This window comes from Rana temporaria, chromosome 10, assembly GCF_905171775.1.
Source record: "Rana temporaria chromosome 10, aRanTem1.1, whole genome shotgun sequence".
NCBI classification, from domain to species: domain Eukaryota; kingdom Metazoa; phylum Chordata; class Amphibia; order Anura; family Ranidae; genus Rana; species Rana temporaria.
In genome coordinates this window covers 106,791,005-106,812,114 of record NC_053498.1, presented here as the reverse complement: position 1 = coordinate 106,812,114, position 21,110 = coordinate 106,791,005, and the positions used below count along the sequence as shown (strand labels likewise).

At 43.6% G+C, this 21,110-nt stretch overlaps 1 protein-coding gene across 2 annotated transcripts in view; it reads right to left on the bottom strand.

Moving 5' to 3' along the window:
* The window catches only part of LOC120915427 (probable glutamate receptor), a 58,320-nt gene extending 55,144 nt beyond the window's left edge, over window positions 1-3,176 (bottom strand). Inside the window, exons 1-2 of one of the 2 annotated variants that reach the window (XM_040325919.1) lie at window positions 3,073-3,176; window positions 150-204 (exon numbers count right to left, since the gene is read on the bottom strand). The gene's annotated coding sequence lies outside the window, so the exon portion shown is untranslated. The remainder of the gene's footprint in view (window positions 1-149; window positions 205-3,072) is intronic. The other variant, XM_040325918.1, reaches the window with a different exon arrangement.
* Between the last annotated feature and the right edge of the window lie 17,934 nt (window positions 3,177-21,110).

The window sequence follows — 21,110 nt, the reverse complement described above, 5'->3', positions numbered from 1 at the left end:
CATGCTGAGAACCGCGACTGGACATATGTGAACCTGGCCTGAAAGTCTGTTCAATGGATGTTGTAAATACACAGATATCGATAGAATGCAACAAGACCTTTGAAATTATTGATGAAATCCAGGGTAATCAGGTTCTATTCACTTGTTACCTGAAGTGTAGGCAGATGTCAGAATTAGTGATCCAAAGTCTACAGACTGCAGGTTCTGGAAAAAGCGGCAACATTCCTGCTGTACAGTGGTGCAACAGTGTGGTGGGAGCATCAGAAGTATCTACTTTACAATTTTTTTCGGGCAGATAAAACTGTTAATTATCTGTTTCAAACGAAACAAGTAGCATGCTGTACATATATACTTTTGAGTTATAAATACATATTTAATAAATGGCAAAGGATTTCCAGAGCACTATCGGTTAGTTAAAGCTTTGAGCTGTTGGATTAGTAAGTAGTCATTGCAAGGAGTCATTTACTTGTGTACTGTATGTGCAAGTTGAATGACTAAGCTATGTAAATATCAAGATTTTTCGGGGAACACGTTGGCAAAGAGATAGAAAAAAATGTAAATTTGAACTTTTTTTGTAAAAAAAAGAGAATTGTTTGTGTAACGTTATTAATTAATTGTATAAAATCTGGATTTTAGCAATAAATATTTAATCCAGGGTACTACATGATACTGTGTTCACAGAGAATTCTGCCATTTCTAATAAAGCTGCTAAGTAGCAGCTGCTCGCTTGTGGACTGTCTCTCTGTAACTGAAAACCATATACAATTATATGAACGGGAGACAGAGAGAGAGGATGTGTCACTTTCCTGACTCATTCATCTGTGTGTGTTCTGAATAAAATTGAACAGTGGGAGATCCAAAATTCTCTCTTTACAGCACACAAGTGAAGAACTGCAAACAATTTGCATTTGACCGACTTTAGAGCTTCATATACTGAATGCACATGGTACATTTTATGTATTTATATGCATTGTATCAAAAAAATACACATTTTAATTTTCTATCACCAATGTGGTAAAGAAAATTTTACAAAATCAATAGGAACTGCCTTTAGGGGCAACACAACAATCCCAAGATGTTTTATTGCCAATCAATTTTAGAAAGCCATTGGCCCACCCTAAGCGACCTTAGAAAATGTCACAACTGTGGATCAGGTGTTCTCACACTGTCTGCATGCTTATTCCAGGTCAATGATTCAGTGTAGGAGAAGGATGATAGCTCCGGAACATGCACTTTAAAAAACAAGTCAGTAATGACAGCTTCCATATTCCTATCCTGATAGATTCAAGAATAGAGATAAGCCAGAGCCATGGCTAGTGATATGGGAAGATCGAAAGACATGCATTGTGCTGTGTATATACAAGGAATACCGTATATACTCGAGTATAAGCCAAGTTTTTTTGTGCTGAAAATGCCCCCCATGGCTTATATTCGAGTCACCTTTTTGCACCTGATCTCCCGGACTTTGGGGACCCGGTACCGGCACACATGTAGCCCCACTCTTCCTCTACAAATCTGCAAACTTGTTTGTCCGATGGACCTACGGCAGGGGAGCACCGATTTTTCGAAGCCAGGCACCCCTTCCATGTTAAACTGTAATTTCTCTGGTGATTTTGGGGGCCCAGAACTGGCTGGTCGTAGGTCCCTTTGGCACACATGTAGCCTCATTTCTCCTCTACAAGTGTGCAAAGTTTGTTGTCTAGGGGACCTATGGCTGGGTAGCACCGATTTTTCAAAGCTGAGCACTCCTTCCATAGACTCCCATGTTAAACGTCAGTCTAGTTATGGACACAGGTAGGAATAGGCACAGTGAGGCATACACATGGACACAGTGAGGCATGCAGATGGACACCCTAGGCTTATACTCAAGTCAATACATGTTCCCAGTTTTTGTTGCAAAATTAGGTGCCTCGGCTTGTATTCGGGTCGGCTTATACTCGAGTATATACGGCAGGGATATGCAATTAGCGGACCTCCAGCTGTTGCAGAACTACAAATCCCATGAGGCATAGCAACACTCTGACAGCCGCAAGCATGACACCCAGAGGCAGAGGCATAATGGGACTTGTAGTTTTGCAACAGCTGGAGGTCCACTAATTGCATATACCTGATATACGGTATATGCATACGAGTAAAAAACAATGTTTCGAGGATCAATCAAAGCTTGCATCTTTTCAAGAACCCTATATAAATATTGAAGGACCCAAGAAGAAAAGCTTTAAAAGGTGCAACCATATAATTACATATGTATTAGATTATATTTCAATTTCTCACCTACAGAATTTTAATAGCAAAGCCAATGTTTCCGAAATTTGCATTCATTTTCTTATGTGAGATTCTGTTTTTATATAAAAAATATGTGCATATATGTGGGTGTTCCCCTCCCCAATATTAGGGAGTGGGCAGCAATCTGGATAAAGCCATTGGCTACTTGTAACAAATTCACAAGATTTCGTTTTTCTAAAATTAATAAAATTGCCATCTCTGGTATGCGAGCCATCATAGATTTCTGATGCGTTGCTAGGTAATTGAATCAGTACCACATTGACTATAAATAGCAGGCTTGTTTTTTTCCCACCTTAACCTGCTCCGTTTCTGAATGGACATTCACAGGGTTATCGTAGAAACCTACAATAGGCTACAGTTGCTCTGCTTTGTCTTAATTACATAATTATTGTAAATTTCGACTGATAGTAAACTTCTCAAAACTTTCAATGTGATCTCAAAATAACATTTCTGATAAAATAACTGTCCGCCTTAAAATTCAATTTTTTTTTTTCAGAAAAGGACAATATATACATATTTGGTGAATATATATTTCTTTTGCATTAACATTCCACTTTTCTGTTCAGTAGCTTTACCTATCATGAAAAAAAAAAACTATGCATAAACACATGATTTAAAAAACAAGGTAAACATTAAAAATGACCATAAATGCATGTTTATCCTAGAATGGTCAACAAAGCAGAAAGAAAAAAAAATATATAAAAAAACTCTAAATGTAATTATAGTAAAAAGGAGAAGAAAAAAAAATAGAATACACAATAGAAATGAAAGAAATCTTGCACTTACATTTTTTTCCAGCAGTGTTTGAGCCTCCTCCGTCTCTTACTCACTCCTGAACAGCAATGCAAGAGGAGAGATCTGCTCAAGAAAAAGCTGCAAATCTTTCGGTTCAATAGGAGATGTTGAGTATTCAGGAAGGAGGAGCGAGCAAGACTTAGTGGCCCCTTATTGGAATGTGAGTATTATTGCTTCTGTTGTTCACAGTGATTGACTGGAGGATAATTACTTGCTCCCTTTGGGAGAATAATAATATAGAGTAATATTATACAACCAGACTGTGTTGGGAGAAGCATTCATAAACTCATAGGGGAAAGAAAATATAAGATGTGAAAAGCATTGGATTCTGTGCAATTACAGCACAACATGTGTGGAAGTGGTTTTAGCTCGCATATAAAAAAATATAGTATATTTACATAGAACACCCACACACGCACACTCTGATCTCAATCTTTCTCTCTATTACAGCTGAAAAAATTATTATTATCATAATTTGCCAGAATGTGAGAAAATGTTACATGCCAAATAAAAATCTGTTATAATAAATTTATAGAAAAGTATAATATTAGACTTGTTTATTATGATTTTAAAATTATATATATATTTTTTTTAAGCATTTCACTGGTATTGTACTAGTAAGCATTTGTCACTTTCCAAAAACTGCCATACTTAAGAGTTCTATGGTCACAGCATTATTATTATTACTATTATACAGGATTTATATAGCACCAACAGTTTGCACAGCGCTTTACAGGGCAGACAGTATGCACATTCATTTTACTACATCAGCACCGTACTAGTAATACTAACAACGACAATCGTTCACAATCCAATATAAGCTTACTTGAAAAATGTATTTTCATGTTGCGAGTGCTGCCTGTCTATGGTCATCTCTTTCCACAATCTTCTGGGTTCCCTGCATGCTTAGAAGGTTTTCCTCTTTTATATTTCTAAAGACTACACATCCCATGGTACCTTGCTGTCTGCAAACAGTGATTCCTGTACTGACTCCGCCTCCTGAAACTCCTCCTCTTTGCGCCTCTGTAGTTCAGAAGGCTTGCCCTGTTAAATGCGTGAGGCTACCCACTGGGCATAGTAAATACATGCAAGTAAAATGTGTGAGGGTCTTCACAAAGTAAGCTTACAAAATTAAAGAATGTTCAGAATAACAGGAGTAGGCTAGAAATAATTGAAATACAATATGGAAAATAATTCATGATTTTGACCATAGATAGATTTTAAAGTGATTAGAAAGGTTTACATTTTATTTTAAAAAATCCTCTTCATAGGTCCCCTGCCGACGCTTATGGCTCCTCCCACCCCCCGAGTGCCCCCATAGAAATTTGCTTGCTATGGGGGCACTCATGTATGTGTAAGCGGGTTGAAAGTTACACCAGTTAGGTGCTGTCCCAGACAGGAGGGCAACTGTCTGGTTTTGGCAGGTTATCTCTAGGTCCGACCCACTAATCCTATGTTATAAAAGAGGTACTGTGGTCAGGAACAGAAAGCCCCAGGCCTGAGAGCCCCTTAGAGGGGTGTACAAGAGAGCCCAGAGAAAGAGAGAAGGAAACAGTCAGAGAATAGCACCCAGGAGGAGAAAAAGAATGTTGCTTACTACTACTGAGATTTAAATGAGAAGTCCAGCCTAAATCTGTTTGGCTGAGCTTCTCCTATGGGTCACAGGAGTACAATTCGTTTTGCAATCATGTGACTCGTTTTCAGCAGAGAACGGTCTGAAGTCCGCTCTCTGCTGACATCACAGGAATTAGTCTAGGCACCACGTCATTGCGACAATGGAAGCCGGGATCTGCCAGGTGGCTCGACTGACACCAGTCTCTCAGCTCCCTGCTGAGAGCCTGAGACGTCTCCACAGCTCAGCACTCCAGTGAGTGTGGAGGAGCAGAGAGGAAAGATGTTGATTGACAGTCAGCAACTCTCTACTTGGGGGAGCTGCGATTATCGAGCCATCCTCGATAATCAATAGCTCGGTTCTCAGTGTAGAGGCGCCAGGGGACAGATGCAGCATTGACCTAGGTAAGTATGTTGGGGGCAAAAACACCCAAACCCATACTTCTCTTTTAAAAGTCATCAAAAACATGGGGTTCGCCCCGAAGACACCAGTTGCTGGAGTATGCCACTGATGAACTCTGTATTATAAATGCAGGTATACCAAGGCAGCCTGAGTCAGGGTTAGGGATATAGGAAGGAAGAATGTTTCTGTATGTTGGACTTTTGGCACTTTTTTAAGTAAAGTTGGTAACCTTGTTCCCGCTTGGTCTGAAGTTACTGAAAGGGGTGTAATGCAAGTAAGGCCTCGTACACACGACAGAGTTTCTCGTCAGAATTCACCGAGAAACTCGGTCAAACCCGGATTCTGCCGAGAAACTCTGTCGTCTGTACACTTTTGGCCCGATGGAGCCGCCGAGGAACTCGTCGAGAAAATAGAGAACATGTTCTCTATTTTCTCGTTGTTCTATGGGAGAAGGCGGCCCGCCAAGCTCCTCGGCGGCTTCATCCCTGAACTCGACGAGGAACTCGACGTGTTTGGCACGTCGAGTTCCTCGGCCGTGTGTACGAGGCCTAACTGAAACCCTTCCATAGATTAGGTCAATAAAACTTTTTAGGGTTACGAAGAGTAACAGAAGATAGCGGTGGTATGCTAAACAGGTGGATGCATGCAGTTTACAGAGAAGGTGTACAATGTCATGGGAACCCAAGAGTTGACTGGAGAACGGTTACAATGCGGGTGTACATGGTGTAAATTCAATTCTAAAAGCAGAGGCCCACCTTAAGGTCAAGTATTTCCCCACAGCAGCCTCAGCCTTGTCCCAGGGCATTGATGATAACAGTACTAAAGTAAAGGTACCCCATGTGAAGTAAAGTGATCCTGTTACAGATGCCTGGTGTAGCCTGGAAAAACTCAGGGGGTAGGCCTTCCATGCGACCCACATGAGCAGAGGAGAGGACTTTGGAGGGAGATATCACCAACCTACACCCGCCCACTCCTGAACCCCCCTCCGCTCCCTCCTCACTGGCTGTGATTGATGCTGTGTCTGATCCAATGAGGTGGGAGAGAGCTGGGAGAGCCTCTACTCTCGTACACATCACTGAATCGATATCGGGCTAAGGTAAGTATAAGGTGGGGATGGGGGAGGTGCATGCAGAAAGTTGTTTTACCTTAATGCGTAGAACCACTTTAACTCTGCCGCTGTACTTACTGAGTAACCTCACCAAAAATTCACTTTTAGGTGGGTTTTGGCTTGTTGACCTCTGTCATTTGGTGTGGTTCAATTAACTGCCATATATATATATACATAATGAAGAAACTTGACAAACACAAATCACTTGGAACGTTTCTAATTTGCCCAGTCCATCCTATTCTTACCAGTGTGTTGAGAAGTACCCATTAAAGTGTATCTATACCCAAAACTTAAATTATTTTTACCTTTTTGGAAAGAATGGGAAATGGAGAGCCCTTGTCAGATTTTACTGCTATCTGGGGCTCTGTTGGAAAGATTTCCCCTCACTTTCTGTTCACTATGTTTTACTAAAACGGGAAGTGTGGGTAAAATCAGCAGTAGGAACACAGCATACAGTAAAAAGCAGGTTCAAGCATTCCTCTATTGAACTTTTTGTACTTAATGTAAACTCCTTTACTCTGCGTTCACTGGAGGACACAGCTTCTGTTTTTGATCACCTAATGGGGTATAGTGCCACCTGCAAGTGTAGGGTGCTAGGTACAATTCAAAATTAAGACAAGGGTGGACCCAGCTAGTGAGCACCCCCCCCCCCCCCCACACACACACAGACACTCTGGAACAACTCGGTTAAATTGTATAGCAGTGCAAACCAAACAAAGTACAGTATTTATAAACACGGGCACCAGAAAGTTAGAAGGTGGGTTCTGTGTTCTCCAATAAATGCAGATTTTTTTTTTTCTGAACCCTATTTTTTTTAATTTTGTTAAAGCGGAGGTTCACCCAAAAAACAAGTATATAGCATTACATTCTGTATACCTCAAACATGTACAGTATGCTGTTTTTTTTTTGGGGGGAGTGTACATACGGTATTATTGCTATTTTTCACCTGGCTTCCGGGTACTAGCTCCCGCTGGAGTAGGCGTTCCTATGCAGTAGCACAATTTCCTCTGGGACTTCGCCCAGATGATTGACGTGCCTGACAAAAACTTCCCCCTGGCGGATAAGGCGCATCACGAGTTTCCGAAACTAGCCGAACTGCGAGTCAGCTCTATACTGCGCACCGACTAGGAGCCGTGTAGAGCTGACTGCGCAGGCGCCTTATAGACCTCGCACAATTTTTTTTTCTGTTTTTTTGGATCCCCCTTAAAATTCATACCAGGTCTAAAGGGCTTGGCATAGTTTGTAATCCACATGCCATTTTATAATTAAAAATCATTTTACCTGTCCAGGGCTCCTTTATTTACATCCACCTGTCAGCTGAGAATCCCTGTCTGATAGCTAAAAGAGCAGGACTGGGATGAGTCACTGGTTGTTAGGAAGCTGGCTCCTTAGCAATCAGCAGCTCTGAGCTGAAAACTGTCACATTAGCAGTGGTAGGAATACCACCGCTGAAGTGAATTAACCAGTCTCCTTCCCTTACAAAAAAAAGGCAGCAGCATGAAAAACATGTCAAAAACAATGTCGTTCTACAAAATTGCACTGAAAATCGGTTCAAGTTGCAGCTGCACGAGTGTAAATTTTGTCTTAGTGACATGTGGTAAAGCAGTTGATATTTTAGGAACGTACAAAAAAAGGGCTTGTGCACATCAGACCTTATAAAATACAGATTTGACAGGTGTTTGCAGGCTGAAAAACCCACCAAAGTCACTTCTTAGAACAGGGGTGTCTACAGGCTGAAAATAAACATGAAAAGTGCTTTTAGGAGAAGCGGGAAAGAGTAGAAAAAAGCTGAACATGCCTAAACACGTCTAAAAGCTAGATGCGTTTAGGCGCATTTTGAGCGTTAACAAAATTATAAAAAAATATATCGCACTGGCACCTAGACAAACAGCAGCCAGCACAGCAATAGACAAAATGCAAACAAATGATTATAACATATGTGCAGTGCTGGTGAAAAAAACTCTGTATAGCTACAGAGTCTGAAATGTGGGACCAATAACTGGTGTGCTCAAAATTATGTAAGCATAAATGCATAGATATTATGCAATTGCTGTGACCATAAAGTGCAAAATTGGTGTCGATAAACAATATTATACTAAGTCCATAGAGTGAAAAAATGTGTAAAAAGGTGAGTTTATATGAAAAGACTGGATCGAATGAGAAGATATAGGGCCTAATCCTCAAAAGAGATACGACGGAGTAACTGCTGTTACTCCGTCGTATATCCCTGGTCCTAACTATGGAACTGATCCACAGAATCAGTTTTCCATAGTTAGGGAGAAGATCCGACATGTGTAATTGAATTACACTGTCGGATCTTAGGATGCAGTACCACATCCGCCGCTGGAGGCATTTCGCGTCGAAATGCCGCCTCGGGTATGCAAATTAGGACTTACGGAGATCCACAAAGCTTTTCAGCTTAGTTTTTTCTCCGTAAGTTTTATTTTGCAAACGCAAAATTAGGGCTGCTTTTACAAAGTGTAAACTGTTTACACCATGTAAAAACAGACCTTTCTTGCTAGCGACGCGATTTTTTTTTAATTTTAAATTTTTTTTTGGCGCCGTATCTTTTTTTTTACCCGACGCAACTTTATTGTCCCGTCGCAATCCACAAAGCCCGACGTAACGTAATTTCGCGCTATGCACGTCGGGAAAATGACGTCACGAGCATGCGCAGTACGGCCGGCGCGGTAGCACGCCTCATTTAAATGGGAATCGCCCCCTGGAGAAGAGGAACGCCTTGCGCCGGCCGGATTTAAGTTACACCGCTCAAAATTTCTAGGTAAGTGCTTTGTGGATTGGGCACTTAGGTAGAAATTTTGCGGCGGTGTAACTTAAATAGGAAAAATTACGTTACGCCCGCTGGCTGAGGATTTGGCCCATAGTTCTTGGTAACGTAAATGCGAAGATGAGTAGATATGGAAGACAGCCACCACCGATTGTAAAAAGGCTTCCTGGATCTAATGGACTCAAATGAGCGTATGCCCAAAGAGCCTCCAATAGGATGGAGCATCCACCCGTATACTTCTAGCCAAGATGGGAGACAATCCCTACGTCCTGCAGATGGCTCACAACAGGTACGGCTGGAAATAAACCCATAGCCACAAGTCCAGGTGGGCTGTGTCTTTTACCATATATCATGCAGTTTAACTGAGAAGGAAACAAATACTCCACATAGTGTGAACTCATAGGTATAAATGGAAATCTAATAAAAATGGGAACACTCACATTTGGAAGAATAAAACGAGTGCTTGTAAAAATATCAATGTAGACAATGCAATAGCATTAGCATGGCTTGTCTTGACGCGTTTCCTCTTATTAGATGCATTTCCTCTTTCTCGGCTTCTAAAACGCAGAGGCGTTTGATGCGGTTTCCTGTGTAGCACTGACCTCGGGAGAGGTCAGTGTACTGATGTTTCACTCTTGACATATCTACTCATCAAGGATTATATCTTTGCATTTGAGCGTTAATGCATTCCAATGGACAGAATAAATTCATTTTAACCTAAACGCGTCTAAACGCTTGTGCAATACTTGTGTGTTTTAGGCAAATTTTTTGAACATCCTTTTTTCTGACCTTGAGCCTGTGTTCATACTTAGCGAACACAGACATCACATGTGATTTTCACCTGCCCTGTGGTACCGATTGCATGTAATGTCTTTGTATGGCTGAACTCACATTGAATTTGCATAAAAAAGGTGCAGGGACTTTTTTCTCCCTGCATCTGGAATCAGATCGCATGGATGTTCTCACCCATGCATTCTGATTCCTGTTGGAATCCACAGTTCGCACTACAATCTGTGAACTGATTTGGGGGTGTCATTAACTTTGTATTGACACCCACAGCGGTTCACAGAGGGGAGTGTGAACTGCCTGCGAAGGAGATGCGATGCAGGAATTGCGCTGGTTCGCGTATCGCTACAGTGTGTACCTAGGCACAGTGTGTAGGCAGGTTGCCTATTTCAGCCTAGTTAGGTGCTTTCCTAGCCATAAGGGTTATAATTAATTATGTTTCTTGTCTGACTTCTTGGGTTTGACCCACTGGTCCTGTGTGATTATTAAAGGGACAGGGGTCTGGGTCCCAGAGCTTGCAATTAGTTGCCTGTTTGTATTTGCCATTGCCGGAGTCCATCCTGTCAGCCTGCTGCATTATGCGGAGTCTGGAGTGCCTGCTAATGAACATCTGGTTTCAGGAGCCTTCCAAAGCATAGAGGATTGCTGGAAGCTGCAGTTCGTCTTGAAGATACCAAAACTGGATACTGCCACCTTGGACTTTGCCAAAAATTAACTTTTTCCTGTTAGAGATTAGTTTAGGGAAAGACTGTTGTCTTTGTTTGATAGTCATGCCGAGTTATTTAGGTAATGCTTTTGCAACTCTGTCTTTGCCTTGAACACATAGGGCCGGATTCAGGTAGGGCGCGCATTGTTACGGCGGTGCAGCGTATCGTATTTACACTAGGCCGCCGTAAGTCAGAGAGGCAAGTGCTGTATTCACAAATCACTTGCCTCTTAAGTTACGGTGGCGTATCGTAAATGGGGGCGGCGTAAGCACGCGTAATTCAAATGAGGATGAGGGGGCGTGTTTTATGTTAATTCTTGGTGACCCGACGTGATTGACGTTTTTCCCGAATGGCGCATGCGTCGTCCGTGGAATTCCCAGTGTGCATTGCTCCAAAGACTTACGCAAACGACGTAAAAAATTCAAAATTCGACGCGGGAACGACGTCCATACTTAACATTGCGTACGCCTCATACTAACAGGAGCAACCTTACGCCGAAAAAGCCTAACGTAAACGACGTAAAAAAATAGCGCCGGGCGTACGTAAATTTGTAAATCGGCGTATTTAGGTCATTTGCATATTCTACGCCGAAAACGACGGAAGCGCCACCTAGCGGCCAGCGTAAATATGCACTCTAAGATACGACGATGTAAGAGACTTACGCCAGTCGGATCTTAGGCTAATACAGAAAGAAGATACGCCGGCGCAGCTTTGAATTTACGCGGCGTATCTATAGATACTCCGGCGTAAATCCTTGCTGAATCCGGCCCATAGTCTACAGCTCAGGTCAGTAAACACATTGGAGTATGAAGACACAAGTGTTTACCAAGGGTAACAAAGGCTACACCAGCAGCATGTCATGGCAGGTGGTAGTTGTTGTGGACACTCTCTCCGTGAGTGGCTCGTCTCCCACAGCAATGGGAGCAGATCAGCACCGCAGAGGTCCTTAGCCTGTGCACAGTTATGGAAGAGGAAAAGTTAAGTGAGAGCACACATGTAGTCGGCTCTAGGCACATGCTGGGACCCCATTCCTTTGTCTGGGAGTGAGGTAGCAGAGATATACTGGACAGGTGGAGAGGGCATCAGCTCTGCATGTCCCTCTTAAATGCAAAAGTGACTGCAGTGGTGTATGTTAACAGGAAGAGTGTTAAAGTTGTTAAGGCACACGCTTTTTTACCTTTGTGCATATGTATGAAAGTAAATAACCTTCTGTGTGTAACAACCCCCCACTAATACTTACCTGAGCCCTTTCTCGATCCAGTGATTTCAACAAGAGCCTTGCCTCTTTGGGGACTTGCACTCCTGATTGGCTTTTGCCAGCAGCGGGAGCCATTTGCTGCCGATGTTGTCAAACACAGCCAGTGAGCCAATCAGGAGATCGAGGGGGCGGGCCAAGCCCATTCACACATGAAGCCGCAGGTCAGGAGCGCAATCTGCTTGCTGTGGGGGCTCCTGGCAGGAGGGAGGAGACAGGAGCGCCCGTGTGGTTCCCAAGAAGAGGAGGATCTGGGCTGCTCTGTGTAAAACCACTGCACAAAGCAGGCAAGTGTAACATGTTTATTATAAAAAAAAAAAAAAAAAGACTTTAATATTACTTGAACTAGCAGAGCCCAGAAAAGCCCACTCCAGGGTAGCTGATGTGACCCACACTTGGTGCCCAACGAGGAAGGGAACATGGAGCAGATACCACCCACCTACTGTTACAAGTGGAGAAAAGAAAATGCCCAATGTGCAAGAGGCTTCACAATGAGGGGAAACTCTGTGCTGGCCAATAGTAAGGAAAACAATGTATCAATGTGATAAACTGAACTCTCAGGAATATAAATAATTTGTAGAATTGCCCCATATAGAAAGCACATTAAAATATTTTCAGCATTTCAGCTTTTATCTGGTTGCCTTCATTAATAGAACAATCTCCCTTTGGAGTAGTGTAAAAAAAATTGCGATAAAACTAAACTACAAAATTTAAAAAATTGCTAAATATCACAAAACATAAATATCTAATGTATTTTATATTTTTTTTAAAAAAGGCTTTATTCACGCAGCTGTTAAATGTTAACTGGTGTTATTACACGTGTTTTCTAGGAAAAAGGTTTTTCTATAAAGGTCAGTAAACTACTTGGGTATAGAGGTGTTTAAACACGTAAAGATGCGTATGCGCACATACATTATACTGTATTTTTTCCCCCTTTGTTTAGACTTAATTTACACGCTTAGAAATGCATTTACATGCCTATGTGTAAGCAGGGCCGTCTTAATAGCATCATAGGCCTCTGGGCAAAGTAATGCTCTGCGGCCCCTACAATGTAGGCAGCGCAGGTAAACAGACATCAAGTAGGTAGGAGGCTGACAAGCGGAGCTTCCCCTTTTAGGGGGAGCTCCACCATTAACTACATGAACAATCATTCTGTACAGCAAATAAACCGTGGGAAAATACTACATACATAAAGTAACAAAGCTGTCCTGTGCATATAATATATCTGCTAGATTGATGCCTCCCCAGCACTCTGACCCCTCTACACCCCAGATATCCCCCCAGCACTCTGTTCCCACTACACCCCGGATATCTCCCAGCACTCCGATCCCTCTACATCCCAGATATCCCCCCAGCACTCTGACCCCTCTACATCCCAGATATCCCCCCAGAACTCTGATCCCACTACACCCCAGATATCCCCTCAGCACTCTGACCCCTCTACACCCCAGATATCCCCTCAGCACTCTGACCCCTCTACACCCCAGATATCCCCCCCAGCACTCTGATCCTTCTACACCCCAGATATCCCCCCAGCACTCTGACCCATCTACATCCCAGATATCCCCCCAGCACTCTGACCCCTCTACATCCCAGATATCCCCCCAGCACTCTGACCCCTCTACATCCCAGATATCCCCCAAGCACTCTGACCCCTCTACACCCCAGATATCACCCCCAGCACTCTGATCCCACTACACCCCAGATATCTCCCCAGCACTCTGACCCCTCTACACCCCAGATATCCCCCCAGCACTCTGACCCCTCTACACCCCAGATATCACCCCCAGCACTCTGATCCCACTACACCCCAGATATCCCCCCAGCACTCTGACCCCTCTACACCCCAGATATCCCCCCAGCACTCTGACCCCTCTAAATTCCAGATATCCCCCCAGCACTCTGACCCCTCTACATCCCAGATATCCCCCCAGCACTCTGACCCCTCTACATCCCAGATATCCCCTCAGCACTCTGACTCCTCTACACCCCAGATATCCCCTCAGCACTCTGACCCCTCTACACCCCAGATATCCCCCCCAGCACTCTGATCCTTCTACACCCCAGATATCCCCCCAGCACTCTGACCCCTCTACATCCCAGATATCCCCCCAGCACTCTGACCCCTCTACATCCCAGATATCCCCCCAGCACTCTGACCCCTCTACACCCCAGATATCCCCCCAGCACTCTGATCCTTCTACACCCCAGATATCCCCCCAGCACTCTGACCCATCTACATCCCAGATATCCCCCCAGCACTCTGACCCCTCTACATCCCAGATATCCCCCCAGCACTCTGACCCCTCTACATCCCAGATATACCCCCAGCACTCTGACCCCTCTACACCCCAGATATCACCCCCAGCACTCTGATCCCACTACACCACAGATATCCCCCAAGCACTCTGACCCCTCTACACCCCAGATATCCCCCCAGCACTCTGACCCCTCTAAATTCCAGATATCCCCCCAGCACTCTGACCCCTCTACATCCCAGATATCCCCCCAGCACTCTGACCCCTCTACATCCCAGATATCCCCTCAGGACTCTGACCCCTCTACATCCCAGATATTCCCCCAGCACTCGGTGTTAGATATAATCTTTCAGGGGCTAAACAAAGTACAGGCAAGACAGTCTGTTGTTTCTCTGTGGAAAATCTGCGACACGAGCAGGAAACTCTTTTATTACTTATGAGGCATAGACAAAACATGAACTCAAAAACGTAACACTGCCATCTAGTGATCATACAATGTAATAGGCACACAGCATTGACATATAATGGTTGGTGCTCATTAAATACAAACCTTGTATGCTAACACTCTGACCCCTCTACATCCCAGATATCCCCACAGCACTCTGACCCCTCTACATCCCAGATATCCCCCCAGCACTCTGATCCCACTACACCCCAGATATCCCCCAGCACTCTGATCCCACTACACCCCAGAAAAGCATTTTTACTTCTGTCTGTGTTGCTGTATGAGAGATATACCCTCATTTCCTGTCCTAGAGACATTCCTTTTACAGGACAGAAAGTGTGCGCAAAAACATGATTCTATACAGACGGAAAAAAAATTGGAGTATAGATATATTTTAGTTTACGAGTGTTGGTATCTTCTTACTTTAGAGCACGGTTGTCTCTTTTAGAGCACAGTCTGGGACTGGAGTTTTTTTATGGCTAAAATTCTTAGTTTTACTGCTATTTTACTTTACTTTTCTACTATTTATATATCTAGAACGTGCTTCAAGAAACATGCACAAGGCATTGCTCATGCAATAGTCCGAAGTTTACTTAAAGTAGAACACGAGGCAACCATTTTTCTAGTTTTGTGTAGAGTGGGAAAGGGTTAGAAGTTCTATCCCAATTTATTTAATTATCTATATACCCATCAGGGAGATTGTTCCTCATTTCCTGGTCCAGAGATCCAATAAGAGTTAAAAACAATCTTCCTAAAATATCACAATACATTTTGCATTGGAACAGGTTTCCCTTGAAGGGATTTCTTCTTGAATCCTATTTCAGTGAAGAATAACATTTTAGCCTTCCCCCATCTATTTCCTTTGTAGGCAACTGTCATTAGTGAATTATTTAGTAAGTGAATGTGATTCCCATGAACACATGGGCTGCACAACCTGGGATGAAATCTGGCAGATGTGCTAACCCTTTCCCTCTCTACCCAAAACTAAAAAGATCTGCCTTAATCTCCATATTCCAAAGACCCATGTAGGCATGTGTCTACTTTCCCCACTGCAGTTGGCACTCAACCACAGTGGCATTGCATGGGGGAGAGGAAGTCAAGAGGAACATGGCTCCTCTATCGGTTCCAGGGTCAATGGGGAAGCTATCAGATTGTATGCTACAACCCCATGTTACTCTAGCAGCCATCTTGGGTGAGGCAGAGCCTATAAAAGGCCCTAGCTCCCAGGCTTGGCATGCATTTCACATGTGGGTTGTGTAGGGACAGGTCGCCCATCTGACAGACACAGTGATTAGCATCAGGGAGAGGTTCAGAGGGAAAGGATGGGGACACACTATCTTTCTGGAGACCTCCCCACTTGAGTTTGGATCAGCCAGGCCACATTGCGTCGCTCAAGACAGACACTGTCTGCACATCTAAGACCTTCTCTGCTACACATGGCTGTTACATGCCTTGAGTTTTTCCAGTTTGGGGCCTTCCCGCCAGGTTAGTTGTGATTTACTAGATTCTGTACTAATACAAAGTTCTGTTCTCTGCAACCGGACCCTGTGTGTTTAGTGGCACTGCACCTCCTCACACCCACTGCTTAGTAGCACTTACCTGGTAGTGGACCACTGGTTTACACTTGTTTCTGTCTTCTTTCTTCATCCCATGGTCCTTTAGTTGGGCAGGAAGTGTCATGATGCAGGAATGAGTGGCATTGGTGCTGTGGGAAATATTAAAGTGTTTAAAAAAAAAAATGCACGTCCAAGCTCTAATTATTGTTTAATAAGTGTAATTATACTCAAAAATCGTGATTAACCCATTGAGTTGTAGTTGGAGAAGTATGTTTTTAAAGGTGAGGCCAGTACAGTTTTAAGAGAACTAATGATGGTAGGAAATGTATTTATTTAAAGGAGATATAGATGTGGGGGAGGGGGAGCCTGAAGTAGTAACTTTAGGGGGTTTTGAGTTGGTGTAGAGCAGTGGTTCTTAACCCTTCTAGTGCAGTGACTCCTTGAAATAATTTCACAAGTTGTGGGGACCCCCTAACAGTAAAATTATTTTTGCAATGTGGGTTGCCAAGGCAAGACAAGTAATTTGCACCCCTAACCCACGGACATTTAGCGCTCCCTTCCACTCGTACAGTATTAAAACCCCTTATTATTTTAGGATGTACCACTCTCTCTCTGTTCTACTTTCTTTCCCTTTTGTTTCTCTCTATGCTAATTTCTTGTCCCCCCCCCCCATCCCTTTCTCTAGCCGTGTTTCTTGTTCTATTATTCTTTCTCTCCCTTGTTCTTTGTTCCTCCTCCTCTTTTCCTCGCCTATCCATGTATTCTCTATTTTTATAAATTGTCTTACTCTTTGGTGGATGGGGGGGTGGGGAGAATGGGATGAGTGGCAGTGCTGGTGGGGGGAATGGGATGAGTGGCAGTGCTGGGGGGAGTTCTGATCAGCCAACTTAGGTACTTTTGATCAAGATCATCTGCTGATCTGAGAACTGTAGTGGGGACTTTTAATGGCAACTATAATCACAGGTAGTGTTACTCACTGTGTCTCCGGCTTCACTTTTTCTCTGACTTTGAGGTGTCTTGTAGCAGTGACACCTATGCCGAAATCAGGAGATAGGGTCTCCTCCAGCCCCTCCCTCTTCACATTCCTCACCAGTCAGCTGACCTCTAGTCTCTGCTCTCCAGCCATCCCATGAACTGAATGGGCGGCTGTGAAGAGGCTGAGTGGGCGGCCACAGGCTCCAGGAACGGCCCAGCTGGGCAGCCATGGGCTCCAGGAACATCCCAGCTGGGCAGCCGAGAAAAGGCTGGAAGAGCAGTGTACATCGGCGTATCTACCTAATTTGCATATTCCTTGCGTAAATCGACTGGAGCGCCACCTAGCGGCCAGCGTAAATATGCAACCAAGATACGACGGCGTAAGAGACTTACGCCAGTCGGATCTTAGCCAAATTCCGGCGTATCTTGCTTTCTGAATACAGAAAAAAGATACGCCGGAGCAACCTAGAAGTTACGTGGCGTATCAATAGATACGCCAGCGTAACTTCTTTATGAACCTACCCCTAAGTGTACAGCTTGTATTACAGTGTAAATTTGCTGTCCCCTCAAAATAACCACCATTATTTTCCAGCTCTGCCTTAACCCTCTTGGGCATGGAGTACACCAGAGCTTCACAGGTTGCCACTGGAGTTCTCTTCCACTCCTTTGATACATGAAAATATTTTCAGCGACAAAATTAACACTATTTTAGTCTACTAAAATACAACTAAAACAATTCAGATGACTAAAATACGACTAAAACTTAAATGGAATTTTAGTCATAAGACTAAAACTTAAACAAAATTTGACGTAAAAAATTAACACTGCACAGGTGGGAACAAACCCAACAGATTTGTTCCCTACTATATTTAAAATAAAAACAAATCTTTTGATTTTACATATGCTCTATCACTTGTTAAAAAAGGAACAAAAAAGCACAGGCTGAAAGCTTTCTGCACCTGACCAGGGTCGTCTTCAATGCGGGGCAAAAGGAGCAGCTGCCCTGGGCCCAGTCATTGTTGTGGAGCCCAAAGCAGCTGCCCCTCAAGCCTCTGCGGTTAAGTGGATTTGGCTATCATGTATGAAGTTTTCTCCTGGTAACTTTGTATCCTGCCTGGGTTAAGTGTCCCGACAGTGTCCCCTCCTGGGCTGCCCCTGCCCCTCCCCCTTAGCTGAGTCTGAGTCTCTTTTTTTTCCCGCAGAGTAGTGTGTGTGTCCTTCAGTGACAGCATGTCCTGCCCTGAGACAGGCTCCCCCTCCACCCACCTCTGGAAACTTTCCCCAAGTGTCTTAGGTGCTGCAGAACCTTTTAAATGGGGGAGGGCGAGGCTGCTGGGTGGTGTAGGGCAATGATTGGTAGCTGTGGGGTTACTAAACCCTGAATATCCCCCTTCCCCTCCTCCCTTCTTGCATTTCCCAGCCATTGTTGTCTCACCATCTTTCCACCCTCAATTTCCCCCCTGAAATCTCTCCACTCTCAATGATCATCTCACCACCTCTCCTCCCTCAACAATAACCCCCCCACTTTTCCACCCTCAACAATAAACACCTCCCACTTCTCCACCCTCAGCAATAACGACCCCCACCTCTCCACCTTTAACAATACCCCCCTCCCTCCTCTCCACCTTTTAACAATAACCCCCCTCCAGCCTCTCCACCCTCAACAATAGCCTGTGTAATGAAGGAGGAGGGGGGTCCTGTGTAATAATGGGGGTAGTATGGGGAGGGGGTTCTGTGTAATTATGGGGGGGGGTGAAATTGCATGGAGGGTCCTAAGAAAATGTTTGCCCAATCAATATTAAAGATGGCCCTGCATCTGACACTTGTGCGTGTGTGCTGGGTGCCTGGTCCTCTGCTGTGTGCAGTGTTCATCTTGCTGGCCTCTGCATCATTACCGTGTCCTGCAGTGATTTAGGTATCCCTCCCTGTAGTAGCTTTTTAAAGGTTTGCAGCACCCCTGCTGCATGGAACAATGCTCACATCTGAGTCTACAGGGCCCATAAAGATACAATTGTATTTACAACCTTGACATTTAAGCTGCATTTCCAAGTCTGATGGTTCTATGTTTTTATGCTTAAAGTGAGCATGTCACTACATTACAAGACTCAATGGGGTTGATTTACTAAAGGCTATTCGCTTTGCAAGGGATATTGCACTTTGCATGGACATTTTCCCCAGAGCTTAGTACAGTGGTTCTCAACCTGGGGGTCGAATGAGGATTTGCCAGGGGTCACCGAATCCTGGGCTGTTCCTGAAGCCTGCACCCCTCTACCAGCCATTTTGCAGACGTCCAACTGGGCTGTTGCTGGAGCCCCCGGCCACCCACTCAGCCTCTTTCCAGCCGCCCATTCTGTTCATTGCATGGCTGGGGGGCATAGACTAGAGGTCAGCTGACTGGTGAGGAAGGTGAAGTGGGAGGGGCTGGAGGAGACCCTATCTCTTGATTTCAGCATAGGTGTCACTGCTATGAGACACCACAAAGTCGGAGACACAGTGAGTAACACTACCTGTGATTATAGTTGCCATTAAAAGTCCCCACTATAGTTCTCAGATCGGCAGATGACTTTGATCAAGTGCTGATCAGAACTCGCCCCAGCATTGCCACTAGACATGTGCACTGCCAAAATTTTTTTTTTTTTCGTTTGTTATTTTCTTTTTTTTTTCTTTTTTCGAAAATTCGGAAATTCCGGAAATTAAAAAAATTCGGAAATTTCCCATTTTCGAATGTTACAATTTCGAAATTTCTAATTTTCTAATTTTCGATTTTCTTAAATTCCAAAAATTCAGGTTTTTACAATTTTCGAATTTTCGATTTTTTTAAATTTTCTAATTTTTCAATTTTCAAAATTCAGAATTTTCATAAATTCAAAAATGAAAAAATCGGAAATTCGAATTTTCGGAAGCCCGAAAATTCGGAAATGAAAAATTTGTTAATAAGAAAATTCGGAATTAACGAATTTCCGAATTTTCGTTAAAAAACGAATTAGAAACTAAACAAATTGCACATGTCTAAATTGCCACTCATCCCATTTCCCCGAATCAGCACTGCCACTCAAACCATTTCCCCGAATCAGCACTGCCACTCATCCCATGACAACACCAAGGAGTGAGAGAAGGAAAAAAAATTGAGAATAAATGGAAGGGAGAGGAAAAGAGGGGGAGGAACAAAGAAAAAGGGAGAGAAAGAACAAGAAAGACGACGAAAGAGGGGTAAAAACAAGAAATTAGGATAGAGAGCGATAAAAGGGAAAAAAAGGAGAACAAAGAGAAAGAGTGGTACATCCTAAAATGTACCAGAAGGGGTTTTAATACTGTACGAGGGGACTCAAGAACTGCTAAATGCCTATGGGTTAGGGGAGCAAATTGCTTGACAACCCATACTACATAAGTAATTTTGCTGTTAGGGGTCTCCACAACTTGGGAAATTTTATCAAGGGGTCACGGCACTAGCAAGGTTGAGAACCACTGGCTTAGTAAATGAGGTGAGACTCTGCTGGCTTCCATCATCCAATTATGTGCAATCAAAACATTTATTTTTTTTACATTTTCCTAGCATTTGATTGGGTATTCTTTGCAACATGAAATTTCACCACATTCACTAAGCTTGAATTTAAAATTCTAATTTAAAGTGCAACTTCCCTTGCAAAGTAAATAACCTTTACTAATTTAACCTCATTTCATCTTATAAATATAGTGACAGGGTCACTTTAAGCATAACAACATAGGACCATCAGGCTTGGAAATTAAGGCCCAGATTCTCAAAGGAGATACGACGGCGTATCTCCATATACGCCATTGTATCTCCGAGTCTAAGCGGTCGTATCTATGCGCCTGATTCTTAGAATCAGTTACGCATAGATTTGTATTAGATCCGACCGGCATAAGTCCCGGATCTTAACTGCATATTTACGCTGGCCGCTAGGGGCGTGTACGCTGATTTACGCCTAGAAATATGTAAATCAGCTAGATACGCGAATTCACGAACGTACGCCCGGCCGACGCAGTACAGATACGCCGTTTGCGTTAGGCTTTTCCCGGCGTAAAGTTACCCCTGCTATATGAGGCGTACATGCGGCGTACCAATGTTAAGTATGGACGTCGTTCCCGCGTCGAATTTTGAAAATTTTACGTTGTTTG